This window comes from Aotus nancymaae, unplaced genomic scaffold (assembly GCF_030222135.1).
Source record: "Aotus nancymaae isolate 86718 unplaced genomic scaffold, 86718_ANA_hifiasm-v0.15.2.pri h1tg000108l, whole genome shotgun sequence".
NCBI classification, from domain to species: domain Eukaryota; kingdom Metazoa; phylum Chordata; class Mammalia; order Primates; family Aotidae; genus Aotus; species Aotus nancymaae.
In genome coordinates, this window is record NW_026988523.1 from 44,030,484 (window position 1) to 44,044,846 (window position 14,363).

General features: G+C 41.2%; 1 protein-coding gene and 1 non-coding gene across 2 annotated transcripts in view; one reads left to right on the forward strand and one right to left on the reverse strand.

Annotated features, from left to right (window-relative positions):
- Positions 1–12,973, reverse strand: part of RXRG (retinoid X receptor gamma) — a 195,545-nt gene extending 182,572 nt beyond the window's left edge. Inside the window, exon 1 of the mRNA XM_012468899.3 lies at positions 12,927–12,973. The gene's annotated coding sequence lies outside the window, so the exon portion shown is untranslated. The remainder of the gene's footprint in view (positions 1–12,926) is intronic.
- TRNAK-CUU (transfer RNA lysine (anticodon CUU)) lies at positions 11,809–11,881 on the forward strand. Its single transcript has one exon. It is a non-coding gene; the product is annotated as a tRNA-Lys (tRNA).
- Positions 12,974–14,363: the final 1,390 nt, after the last annotated feature.

The window sequence follows — 14,363 nt, forward strand, 5'->3', positions numbered from 1 at the left end:
ATTAGGTCATGGGATAGAGCCCTCATTAATAGGATTTGTGCTCTTATAAAAGAGGCCTGATCTGCCACGTGAAGACACAACAAATAGCCGCCATCTGTGAACCATAAAACAAGCCCTTACTGGACAGACACCAATCTGCCATCACCTTGAACTTGGACTTCCCAGCTTCTAGAACAGGAAGAAATAAGTTTATGTTGTTTATAAGCCACCTGGCCTATGGTATTTTGTTATAGCAGCTTAGACTAAAATAACTTTTTAACTGTTGCTTACAACCCAAAGAGTCCTATTTAAGACAAAAACAAACACCTGCAAGGTGAAACCATAATGTGGACAACTTTTTAAAAACTCACATACCAAGATTTGTTCATCCAAATGACAGCAGTTCCTTTTGAAGTAGTTATCTTAAGAAAGATGAAGTTGCAAATCAGTAGGCAACCAGAGGAAAAGCTATGAAAAAGATGCCCCCAAATAATGGTATTGATCAAGCACTGGCCAGTATTTTGGAATGAATAATGTACGTGATTTTGCAAGCCTAGTTACTTCATGTCGTCACAGGAAGTACCTCCAGGGACAGAAGAAATGGTGCTTGCTTCCACTCCTATTCAAACTACAGGCTCTTGATCTGTCAGTTAGTCTATTCTGAACACTGGTATAAAATTAATGAATAATCAGCTTCCTAACCCTGAACTAACAGTCTGAAGCTTGCAGATAAAGTACCAAATCTCAACAAAATCAAACCTAAAGTCCCCAGATGTTTAGATAAGTCATATGCCAGGGTCTACCTTTGGCCTCAGATTCTCCTGTTCCTAGCCTTGACTCAGCTGAGACTCAGTGGCTTTTCTCCTGGGACAAGATCAATGGTTCAGCCAAGGCAGCACATTTCTGTACCCAGTTTATGACCCATGGCCACCGCTGGTGTCTAGACTATTACACCAGTAGAATCCAGTCACAAGACCATGCTTACCACAAACTTTGAAATAGGAGAAAACTGGGGGGGGGGGGGCGGGTGGGGGAACTCCCTTTAAAGCTGTGCTGTTTCTCTTCCTGTGAATAAAAGAATATTCATTATCATTACTCAATTACAGAAGGATCAGGTTAGCACCAAGAAGAATTTCCTAAGTACAAGAAGAAAAGAAGAACCTGTGAAGTGAGAAGTCTCACAAAGCACACCTGAGACTTTACCTCGGGCCTGACTGCGGCCTCCAACAAGAGAGCTGAGGCAACTTGTCCTTTGCTTATTCCTCAGAGTTCTCTCTGGCGTTGTTGAGTTTGGATTCAATACACTGTTGACCTCTCTTTCCCTACCTACTGCACATGAGAAAGTGAAAACCTGGGCTCACATACTGCACGTTAATGAGCCCATGTAACACACATAAAGGTAGGTCAGTTGCAGAGAAGCATTAAATCTAAAGAAAGAACAAGTTAGCCTTCAAAGAGATCTGAAAAGCCACTGAAATTGTTACTGCAATTTCTTTAAAAGGCACCAAGGGAGCATTCCTTTCATAATAAAAATAAAACTTCTCAAGACCCTCTTTCCCATCCTCTTCCTACTCTCTCATGAGAACAGACGTGCCACGAATTTCATGTCTCACACTCCCCCAAACTCCCAAAAACTAGCTCTCAAATCTCAGCCTGCATTTGCTGTCACCCCCTTCCTGTTTCCCTTTCTGGAATATTCTTCTCTCCCTCCAGTACCTCTCTGCCCTAACCAACGTAGCTCAATCATTCAATTCTCCCTTCTCATTATCAGATACCACATAACAAAAGCAGCTGCCCATCCAAGAAACCTACTTTCTTTTAGAAGGCAGGAGGAATGGAAAGATTCTGAATGTGCATATGTTAATTTTTTTTGTCTTTGTCACATTTCCTCACCAAGATAAAGACTTAAATATATGGAAAGAGGCTGAGATCTGAAGTCAGATGACCTGAATTGTCTCAGTCACTGCATGTGACTTTGGGGCAATTAAGCTTTCTGGCCTCTGTTCCTTTATGTATAAGATGGGGTCACAGTAATGCCATCTTCACAAGGGTATGGTGATGATTCAATGAGAAAACATGTTTTGTCATAGGAATAACAAATCATAAAGTGCTTTATGTACATGATTTCTAATCCCACTGACTTTAATTCTTTCCATTGGTTAGAATATTATATATACATGATTCAACGTCATTATAGAAAGTTTAATCAGCTACTTGGAGATATAGTTTGTTTGTTAAGTTTGTCACTCTTCACAATCTTGACTAACGTCTTAAAGGTTGGTTACCTTTGCTTGTGCAGTGAGTCACCTGATTCTACCAACCCATTTTGGCATACTCCATAAATTGGAATCCAGAGTCTTTAGGCCATCAGTTATAATTAAATTCCTAATTCTCAACTCCAGACTTTATGTAAAATGTCTAAACTCCAAGCTCCATATAATATTTATAAAATTTCTGACTAAGCACAAAAGGTGTTTCTGACTTGAGCCCCTCTTTTAAAAAGAGTCCCATCTAATTTCTTATTCTATAAATCAAGGCCCCTGCCACTTCCAGGTTTCTAATGAACAGCAGGCAAAGGCATCAGACACAGGTTAAAAGAGGACAGGAAATAAAGGGGTCTAAATTAGAAGAGAAAAGCATGTAGAACTCAAAACCAAAGAAACAAAGAATTAAGGAAAAGTACTAGAGTGATTACACAAAAATACCAAAACCACTCCTTCTAAAATAGAATATGAAAAAATTGTGAACACATGTGAATTTACTGATTTGCAGTGAAAATGATTCCAAATCAAACCCTTTAGATTCCATGTAGGAAGGTGTAATTGTGAATAAGTCAGAGATTGGGTAAAAGGGGATATAAAGAGAGAGAGGATGAAAGCACAAAGTAATATTCAATTTAACAGAGGGTAACACCCAGAGCTAGGACCTTCTTAATCTTTGAGCTTCTCATGTGGGATATGGGTACCTATGGCCCAGGCATGGAAAAAAAAAAATCAGCCCCTGCAGCACCTGCTCAAGAAATGCAGCAGGTGGTGGGTATCTTTTCCTCCCCTCCCCCAGAATTGGCTGTGCTTCACCTTTTGATGAAGATGTGGCATTTACTTTGGTTCACAACTGCCTACTGGCTAACCAATCACTGAGTAGAGGGAAAAAGATGGATAAGAAAGGCTGTATATATGTCTATCTTCATTAAAGAAGACCAAGAGAAATTAAATTTGCTGTTTATTATCTGCCTGGTATAGGATCTAGCAAAGAGAGCAATTCAATAGTCCTTCTTTTTTTTTGCCCAAAGGATCAATTTAGCCCTGCCTAATCAAGGAAGAGGCCAAGAACTCCAACTGTTCACGTGCTCAAATTATAAACTTTAAACTTGACATTGAAACCCAAATAAATGCAATGCCATAAGACATTTTCCACTGATGCTTCCCTTGAGTTCCGCTGTGTTTTGTTTAACAAGCAGCTTATCCACATGTGGCTAGACAATAACTCAAAGGCCAGAGAAGGCCAAAGAGACCCATGCAGGACAGAAGGCTCAGCCACGGAAACTCCACACTCTAGATTGAATTTCACAAGCAGGACAGACAGGCACCACCAAACTGGGTCCAGTGTCCTGACTACAGCTTCTAACTCCCTAATCTAGTTCTATCTATGAGTCAAGGGAAAAATCTAGAAATAGTATACAGTCACCAAACATGAAGATATTTCCAAGAGATCCAGGATTCCATTCCAAAGAAAAGCACCTTTTCCTTTTACCTTGCTATCTACCCACCTTCAAAGGCACGTTCTTAACATTGCCTCTGCAGAGGATGAGTACATTAAACATTTCAAAAATAACCAGACTAGATGTTGACATGCTCCAGAGAACTGCAGTTTTTCCCCAAATAAGAAAATGTAGCTCTTTAGAGCATATCTAAGGAACCAAGTATCTGCTTAAATCCTTCTGTAACAGACATTGACACTACCCAAAATGAACTTTTCTCAAACTTTAGCTATAAGTCTTTACCATCTAGCTGAGATGTCAGGGCACTAGAAAGTCTCTGTCTAAAGATATAATTAAGAAAGAAATACCCAGAGTTTGCACAGTTTCTGACATTGACACCAACTATCCATTGAATTGCTCTCATTGCCAAAACTATCCTTTCATTCAGTAAATAAATATTCAAGAAAACACCCACATATAGAATACCAATGTGGCAAGCAAAGTGAGGAATTAAAAAAGTAACTTAAAAATAGACCCTCTCTTCAAAAACTAAGACATATATAATCCTCCCCACCACTACCCCCCCAAAAAAATAAGGTAGAAAGCATTAATTCCCCTAAGAGGGGTATAAAGTGCCACACACATGTGAGTTCAGAGAGGCTGAAATTATTTCTGATGGAAGGAGTCTGGAAAAACTTCAGAGAGGAAAATAGTATTTGAGATGACCTTTGAAGGGTAGACAGGATTTGAACCTGAAAGATGAAAGGAAAGTGCATCCAGGTGGAAAGATTGTTCTAGGCAATCAATCTAAGAAAGCAAACGCAGGAAACAAAACATTTGTTTCAGTCTGGCTGGAGAATAGGCTGCAAGGCACAAAATTTGGGGAGGTGGGTGGAAAAATAAGCGAGAGCCATTTTATAGATGGCTTTCAATAAGAATTTGCAATGTATGCCATAAACAAGAGCCACTGAAGGTTTCTGAGCTGGGGAGTGGCGTGGTGAGGGCAAGGCTTCAGAAGGATTAATCAGGCAAGGCAGATGAGAGGAGACTGTGAGAAGAGTCAAGACCAGTCAGGATAGAAATGCCATGGTGTGGGTAAAAAGCAAAGAACTGTGGTGTCCGAGAGGGCATGGAGAGGAGGAGGAGGTAGATGTGAGAAACACTGGGGCCAACATGATTTGTTCATTGGTGGCCATGTGGAAGAAGGACATCGAAGATCATCCCGACAGATGTATTCTGGATGTCTGAGAAGATAATCATATTATCAACAGAAAAGGAACTCAGAAAGTGAAGATGCCTGTAGCAATCCCAAATGCTGATGTTTGGTCATCCACTGGAAACATGGGCCTGGTGCCAGGAAGTCACAGAAATGTCTTTGGAAGACCAAAGCTATTGTTTGGTCTCAGTTACCTTATCTCTGTGATATTTGCCATTGTTGACCCTCTCCTCCTTGAAATTTTCCTCTTGGGTTTCTAAACAGTATCCATTCCTCATTTTCCTCTTCCCTCTGTGGCAACTCTTTCCATCTCCATGAGCTCCCCTTTTCCTACTTGTCCCACAAATGGCTGCATCTCCAGAGCTGCAGTCTCAGTCATGTACTGTTCTCATTGTATATCCTGTCCCTGAAGTCTCATCTATACCTGTTGCTGCAGTTACCACTTTCATGTGGATGGCTCTTGGAGAAAGCAGTAGTTAAGAATGCAGATGCTAGTATCAGCCTCTGTTCACATTCCAGCTCTACCTCTGGCTGGCCATGTGACTTTGGACAAGTCATGTACCTTGGTCTTCCTCATCTGTAAAATGTGGTTATGGAGTTGTTAAGAGGATTTAACATGATGATTAATACAAATTCTGGTACACAGTAAGTCCTCAGTAAATGGTAATTATTATTGAACAAAATCTATGACTGGAAATCTAGATCTCTCTCTTGATAGCCAGTTTTATATATCAGTTGTCACCTGGGCAGGATCCCTCAAAGTCCCAAAGTAAACTCATTGTCTTTCTTACCGCCCACAACCTGCCCCTCTGTATTCCCAACATGCATTCTGTCATCCAAATTAGAAGCTTGGGAATCATCCCCCATTTGTCATCAAATCCTATAGGATACAATGCCAAACTACTAGACATGGCGCAAAAGGCCCAACATTATCTCACTCCTGCTTTTGTCCAAACTCATTTCCCATCATTCTCCCATTCCCCAGTGCACTCACACCCTCTGGTTCATATCAATGTACTTGCCATCCCTCACAAATACTGAGCAACCTACTACAAATGTCTTTGCACATTTCTTTCGAATAGCCTTCTTCCAACTTCCCTTACCGAATTTGGATAATTCTTATCTGCCATTAAAGACACCTTGTGTCACCTCCCTGTGAAGGCTTTCCTGGCTACTAGTGAGCAGGTAGGTGGCTTTCTCCCTATTTCTATAACAAAGTGTATTTCCCTATTGTGGCACTTACCACATTAGAATTATTGGTTTGCTTGTCTCTCTTCTCCAGTAAGTTGTAAGGACTTACAAGTGAGGACTGTGCTTCATTCATTGTTCAAGTCTCCTTCCTCTGCCTTCCCTCTTGCATAATACACAGCACATGACAGGTACTTAATTTTTTTTTTTTTCTGAGACAGGGTCTTGCTCAGTCATCCAGGCTGGAGTGCAGTGGTATGATCACAGCTCACTGCAGCCTTGACCCCTTGGGCTCAAGTGATCCTCCTACCTTGGCTTCCCAAAGTACTGGGATTACAGGCTTGAGCCACTTGCATGGCTAGTTTTGCTTTGTTTGTTTGTTTGTTTTTTCTGTTTTTTGAGGCAAGATCTCACTCTGTCACCCAGGATGGAGTGCAGTGGTGCAGTCTCGGCTCACTGAAGCCTTGGCTTTCCAGGCTCAAGCACTCCTCCCACCTCCGCCTCCACAGTACCTAGTACTAAAGGCACACATCACCATGCCCAGCTAGTTTTATATTTTCTAGAGTCAAGGTCTCACTGTGTTGCGCAGGCTGGTCTTGAACTCCTAGACTCAAACAATCGTTCTGCCTCAGCCTCTCAAAGTGCTGGGGTTACAGATGTGAGCCTGGTTTGTTGGCTTGTTTGGTTTTTTTTGTATTTTTAGTAGAGACAAGGTTTTGCCATGTTGGCCAGGCTGGTCTCGAACTCCTGACCTCAGGTGATTCACCTGCCTCAGCCTCTCAAAGTCTTGGTATTACAAGTGTGAGCTACCATGCCCAGCCCAATTTTTTTGATATATAAATAAATGACTGAATGCAGACAAACCAAGATAATCCTAGTGGTTTCCTGCTCTCTTTTTTGTTAGCATGGTTAGTCACAGAATTCATGTAGTTTGACTTAAAAAGTTTTTCTGGTTTAGTCCATCCTCTGGAATAATAACTAATAGTTTCTATCCTAATTTCTAAGATATATGTCTTTAAAGCTAATGGGATATTTGATCACAATCTCCTGTTGGGGTGTTAAATAAAAGAAACCAAAGCTTTTTTAAATTTTATTTTGTCTTTGGTGTCTTTCCTACATTCTCCAAATGTTCTCTGGATCTGTGGATCTACTTGATCCACACCATATAAGTCTAACGAACTCACCTGATGAAATGTAAAGGAAAGCCTGAAAGAACTTTAAGTCTGCAAATATAATTAGACTCTCTTTAATTCAAATAGTTGGATAATGTGAGTCCCTAGGATTGTCATTCAGAATACCAACTCTCATTGTATTGGGGGAGAGAAGATGCATAGAAACTCCAGGTGACAAAATATTTAAAAACACAGAACATTTTTTTCAAATGTATCCTTCTAATTTAAAGATGACACATCTTACTAAGGGGGGATGAGAGCAACAAAATCGCTCCCAGTTATTACAGGGAACCTACCAGAAGACCAGTCTTTGGTCCCTGTCAGCAGTCTCTGTCTAAGAAGCTGTTCCAGTTTTCATCCAGCCTTCTGGGTCCGTCTCTGCACCCCCTCATTCCTCACATCTCGACCCTTGGGGATCTCCTACTGGAAAGTGTTCTTTCCTACCATCAATCTCCTAGGCCCCTACCAGGGACCCAGCCCCAGTGGGGCTTAATAGGCACCCTGGCATGGTAGTCTGGTGCCCTAGACTTTTTTTCTCTTAATTGAGGCGAAGTCTCACTATGTTGCCCAGGCTGGTCTCAAACTCCTGGCCTCAAGCATTCTTCCTGCCTCAGCCTCTTGAGTAGCTAGGATTACAGTCCACACACCACCACGCAAAGCCAGTTACCCTAGACTTTTTGACGAGAAGAAAAAGTTCTCCAGGTTAAGAAAATGAACCACAGATAATTACAACTGTAGCATCAAAAAGGAAACAGGTTGACAGATCAGCCGCTCAGAGATCAGTGACTTAGACAATGCTGCCACCCACTGAGCAGAAACAGAAGTACTGCTGGTCTTTTCACCAAATTTAGAGCAACTTAATGGAACATTTCATATGGATTTGGATTAGGTAGTCACTGAATTGCTGTTATCATTATTACTGATGCCTCAACAATAAGTTTTTTTATATTCATAACACAATCACAACTAAAGCCTATGAGCAGGATGTGTGGCAGAAACTGAAAACGCAGAGTGGGAAGGTAGAGTAGTGAACGTAAAGGAGTAAGTACTCTAGTATTTTCCTTAATTCTGGGAATGTAGAGTAGGAACTCAGTTCAAATCCTGAAAGAGGGAAATACAGGGAGGAAAGGCTGAGAAAAGTGCCCTGATCAGAAAAACAAATGGAGTAAGAGGAAGATAACAGCACCAGGAGACTGACCGCCTCCCACACTGACTCTACGAGGTACATTCACGAAGGAATCTAATTTAATCCCCACTAAAACCCTGCAAGACTAGCATTTTTGTCTCCATTATTGGGTTTCTATTATTAGAGTGTAGCCAAAACGGCTACAGATTTGCATAAGCTCACAGCTCAGACCCAGCGGGACTGGCTTGGACTCAGGTCTACCTGCCCCATCACCAAAGTCCATTCTCATCCTCAGACCAAAACCACCTATTCTCAGTTTTCAAATTTTTTAAGGCAGATATTGAGTATATAAGACTGTTCCGATTACAACAATCTCCTGCTAGGGTGTTAAATAAAGGAAATCAAACCTTTAGGGGATGCTTACGTTGGGAGATTTGGTGCCCCGGATTCTCTTTATTCAATAGGGGCTCTTTTTTTCCTTTCTCCTTCCTGCCCCATTTTCCGCTCTTCTCTAAAATCCTCTGCCTAAATAGAGATAGAGTAAAGTAACAGTTCAACAGCCACTATCTACATGTGGCCATTGGTACTTGAAATTAGGCTAGTCCAAATTGATATGCACTGCACATGTAAAATTCACACTAGATTTCTGAGACTTCATATAAAAATAATAATTTTTAAATCTCATTAATGATTTTTATATTGATTACACAGTGACATGGTACTATTTTGGCTATATCCAGTTAAATAAGGTATGTTGTTAAAATTTCAGGATATCTGTTTTTATTTTTTAATGGGACTACTAGAAAATTTTAAATTACATATCTGGATGGCACTGTGTATCAACTGGATAGCACTGGTTTAAAGACATGCAAACATGCTTGAGTAAAGAAAGGCATTTCATACATTAATTAGTACAAGATCACAGGCATGAAACAAAAATCTATTTCCTGCTCAGTTGATAGGCAGAAAACTGCCATATGAGGTTCAATTAAGGCAACTATAATTATTAACTGGGAGTGTCACATCATAAGCAAACTAATGAAGCCTGATTTTCTCTGGTTGTATGTCTTATGAGTGACTGATTTGTTCCCTAATTATGCCAAAGTTTCTTATCCTGCAGATCACATTAATAATAGTGTGATTTATATACTAGAAGAATATCTCCCATCAGGCTCAACAATAACTTCACATTTCTTATATTAGAGAAAGGAGTTATTACTATTCCCCTCAGAAGCGTGTTTCTAAAAGACTGCAGAATCTTCTTATCCCTACCTAGTTCCATGTCTTTAAAGCAGATGGAAATGTCATTGTGAGCTAAAGGCTGGTCATATCCTAGGATTAAACCAATTCACCTTGAAGGCTTATTTTCAGGCTAACCAGGGCTTCCTACAGGTTTTTCTTCTCAAAAACAACCCTGGAAAAACGGACTTAGAGAAATCTACAGGCCAATGGACTCCCAAAGACAAGACACAGTCAAAGTTCCTAACCAAGAATTAAAAGGTCAGGCTTACTCCCTACGTTGACAAACAATTGGTCCAAACCATATGGAGTTGCTCCTTCAACAGAGCCCTCAGCACAATGGTACTTGAGACTACACCTCATGTACAAGGTTCTTGGGCAGGCAGAGGGCATTCTGGGATGGCAGAAGACATTCTGCCTGTCCAAGAATTTCAAAGAGCTTCCATTTGCCCCTTGGAGTCAGGCTCTATGTCCATCACGATGCCAAGTTTCCAGACAGGAGGAGGATGGACTAATTATTTCTCAAGTTCACCTTCAAAACCAGACTCTGATCCCACACTTTCAGAATAAGGGAACATACCCAATAAGTTAAATAACCCTGGTCTGAGGTTTCCTAGGAACCCATTTGAACAGTGCACAATGCAAACACAACAGATATCTTCTGCCAGTTCTTTTCAATTTTCTCTGCTATGTGTGATATTTTCCATGGATGAGACCAGAGATGTTTGGTTGTAAATGATTGTCAGATGTTTAAACAATTTTGCCGCTGAAACATGATAATTTCCAGAAGCCCCTTTTCTGTACACAGTTTCTTTTGCTAAGACCCACCACAAAGAAAATGAGTTGTACAAGAAGAATGGCAGAAGATCTGGAAATTAACCAGGAAAATGGACCATAACATGCCTCAAACAAAACAAAAAAATCATTAATAGGAAACAGGCCAGTTTCTAAGGGTCATGGAAAGAATACACATTGGGTTTCCAGCATCTGGCTATGTTTCAAAGTCAGTAACCTCCAACTTGTCAGGGAGGATTGTGGTTAATGCTGTGAAAGACATGTGCTGAAAGATTTCTAGTTGCCCTTAAATTCCTGAATTTCTAGTCAGGATATCATACCACACATGTGCAAAACAGAAAAGTCTGGTAAAGTCTAAGTGGGTCCTGCTGTAAGTATATAAAATCTTAACTTATAAAATCAATACATTAGGTAATCACTTATAACAAGAAAGGATTAACTCGAAAATATTTTTAAATAAAATTTTCCCTCTTCATATAGTAGGTTGAATCGTATGAAACTGCAAATATTTGACTCTTTTTGACCCAAAACCCCCCAAATTCTGGCAATTCAAGCTATACATTTCATTAACAACATCGGTACTAAAAATTTAAAGAATATTAGGAATCCCTACAAATTTCAAGGTTGCAGAAATAAAATTTTTTTTAAATTCTCAAATTACAAAGTCAATAGGAAAACATTTTGTTCAATGTTTTCCATTTTTATCTATATATTTTTTTCAGTGATGTATCTATAGCCTCGTTTAATCTGAATACCACAAGATATAATCAGTGATGACTAAGAAGAATTCTTTTTTTTTTCCTTTTTTTTTTGAGACAGGGCCTCACTCTTTAGTCCAGGCTGGAGTGCAGTGGTGAGCACAATCTTGGCTCACTGCAACCTCCACCTCCCAGGGTCAAGTGATTCATGTCTCAGCCTCCCTGGCAGCTGGCATAACAGGCGTGTGCCACCAAGCCCGGCTAATTTTTTGTATTTTTTGGTAGAGATAGGGTTTCATCTGGACTAAGAATTTCGGTAATAAATTTGGCAATGCCTAAAATAATAGTAATACACTCCACATTTATATATTTTTTATATTCTAAAGTAGCTTTAAATGAAATGACTCTATTAAGCCATTTCCCCAAATCATTTGTGTGAAAATGAGATAAGGAGAGAGAGAAGGAAAGAAGGAAAGATGGACTAACTTTAACTATCAGAATTTAGACATCCTAATGAGGATTGCTTTTCAAAGGACACCCCTTGGAAGCTGCATATCTAATTCCAGGTGACCCTACCACACTAATCAGAATGTTCATGGTATTCCTCTTTGGAATCACTTTCCAAGTTACATAAGAAAACCAGTACATTCCTTAATAGTCATATTTTCTTTTCTTTTTAAATTCCAAAATGGGGTGCCCAGCTAGCTCAGTTCGTAGAGCATGAGACTCTTAATCTCAGGGTCGTGGGTTCAAGTCCCACATTGGGCGCTGTTTCCCAGCACTCTGGGATGCCAAGATGGGCAGATCACTTGAGCTCAGGAATTCGAGACCAGCCTGGCCAACATGGCAGAACCCTGTCTCTACAAAAAAAAAAAAAAAAAAAAATTATTCAGGTGTGGTAGCGCATGTCTGTAGTTCCAGCTACTTGGGAGGCTGAGGTGGTAGGACCACTTGAGCCCAGGAGGTGGAGGCTGCAATGAGCCCAGAGTACCACCACACTCCAGCCTGGGTGACAGAGTGAGACCCTGTCTCAAAAAAAATAAGGAAAAAAAATGGCACTAACCAGCCTCTTGATCTACTTAGTTCCAAATGCTTTTTGACTATTTGCTAAAATGTATACATACATGCATACATTAAAACAAAAACGACTCAAGAAAGGGAAATATTTTTACACTGAGGATATCCAAGAATGCTGGTACATTATCCCACTTTCCCTTTTTGTCTGCTTATTACCAACCTCCTCCATCAGTGCCCTCCACCTTCTGACAGAAAACCAGGTCTTTTCTCTTTAAACCAAGGGGGTTCGAAATAATATGGGGGGAATGTCCCTTACAGTGGCCAGCCCCAATCCCACCAGGAGTAACTTCAGCACACTCCTTTACTCCTTCTGCATCTTTTAACATATCTGAAAATAGAAAGTAGGTAAACTGTACCTACTTTTCAGAATGTGGCAGGGATTCGAGGTGCCATCCTCTACGTAGGAGGAAACACGGTAGGCTCCCAGGTAACAAAATGTAAATGTCTAGAAGTATGTAAAAAAACAAAACAACACAGTAGGAAAGGCATTTTTCTCATATAAAAGGCCAAAAGTAGGGAAGTGACAGAAAGGCTGATTGCCGACCTTTTCAGAGTTTACGTATTTTAAACAATTACACTGAAATTACACTGACTCACGAAATAAAAGTATTTCTTGTGCCCCTGTCAAAAGCAAGTGGGTTTTTACTTCAAGGGTGAATAATAAGAATGCTTTGGGGATGACGAATAAAAATGCTTCCCCCGGCTGGCCGAGGTGGAGCCAAAGCGACCATCCCACCTCTCCTCGTCGATCTGGAAGGCTTCCTGAAGGAACCGGGGTTTGTGTCCCTGGCACTCCCACGACCTGCCTGGGGCTCAGCGCGCCGCCTGGGGGCCTCCGCGCTCGCTTTGGCAACAGGCCGCCCCGAGTCGCAGCCAGAGTCCCTCCTACCTGGGAGTCCGCCCAATGAGCTCCGCCCTCTCCAGCGCGCTTTCCGTGATCCACCAATCAGGTGCTGCTACATCAGCCCGCGCTGAGTGGTCCGCTTCCCTGGGAGGGCGGGGTTAGGGAAACAGAAACTGGACGGAAAAGGGGGCTGTTTTTCCCCTTGCCTGTGACACGGATGTTAGTGACTAAAGATCAAAATTCCAGTTAAGGGAGGAGCTGAGACTTTTAAGCCGAGAGCGGTTTCAGAGGAATCCCAGTAAGTGAGAGTGCTGGGATGTGGGAGGGGCCCACGGAGTCTCCCCTGCGTGTCTGAGCTCACACCCTGCTGGGTACCCTGCCGGCGTGCGCTGGAGGAGGTGACTGGATCAAGACTCCAGAGTTTGCTCCTGAGACGGAAAAACAAAAGAACCCAGTAATAATACTAATAATGACAGTCCTGGGAAGGGACGGTTGCAACAGGTCTTAGGAGAAAGTCAGTAATTGTGCAGGTTCAGGGAAGGTGTGGGCATGTTGGTGAAGTAAGGTTCTGAGTGGAAGAGAACATGCTGCTTCTGGGGAAGAGAATACCGTCAAAAGGAAGGAAAGAAAGGAGGGAGTGCGAGGGGAGGGGAGATCAAGGGAGAGGAGGAGAGGAGAGAAAAGAAGGGAGAGGAGGAGAGGGGAAGAGGGAAGGGAATACCATTGAGGTGATTGGTATTCTGCTAACCCCATTCTGCACACTAGTGAGACCTAGCAGGGACTAGAGTTTCAAGAAGAAAATACGAGAATAATGAAGGATAACAGAGAGGAAAGAAAAAGGAAATAATTGAAAAGTTTGAAAGAAGAAAGGCAACAGCTGAACCAGTGGGGGAAAAATAGAAGGAAATTAAAATTAAGCTTCTGTTTCATGGGTAGAAGGACGATATTTTCTGGCCCATTATTAGGATACAAGATGAAAAAAAAAAAGCTATTGAACTTGTGGGGAAGTGGCTGGTTTAAATTAGTCCTGCCCCTGAAAATCTAAGCTGTGTGTTTGTGGGTCTTATGGTTGAGTTAACTCATAGGCCCAGGAGAGGAAGGATGAAAGGATGCCTGAATGACCCGCAAAGAATTTGCTTCCAATCAACACTCAGAGCATGTATACTACTTTCTTCAGAAACCTTCAGGACTCATAGACTATGGTCAGTTCTTTGTCAGAATTATTTTAGATTTACTTCAGTTGTTTTCTCAGCAAATGCACATAAAGCATGGAGTTGTTCTTAGCTGTGCAGACCTTGTCTATTTTCTGAAAGGAATAACAATGCTGAT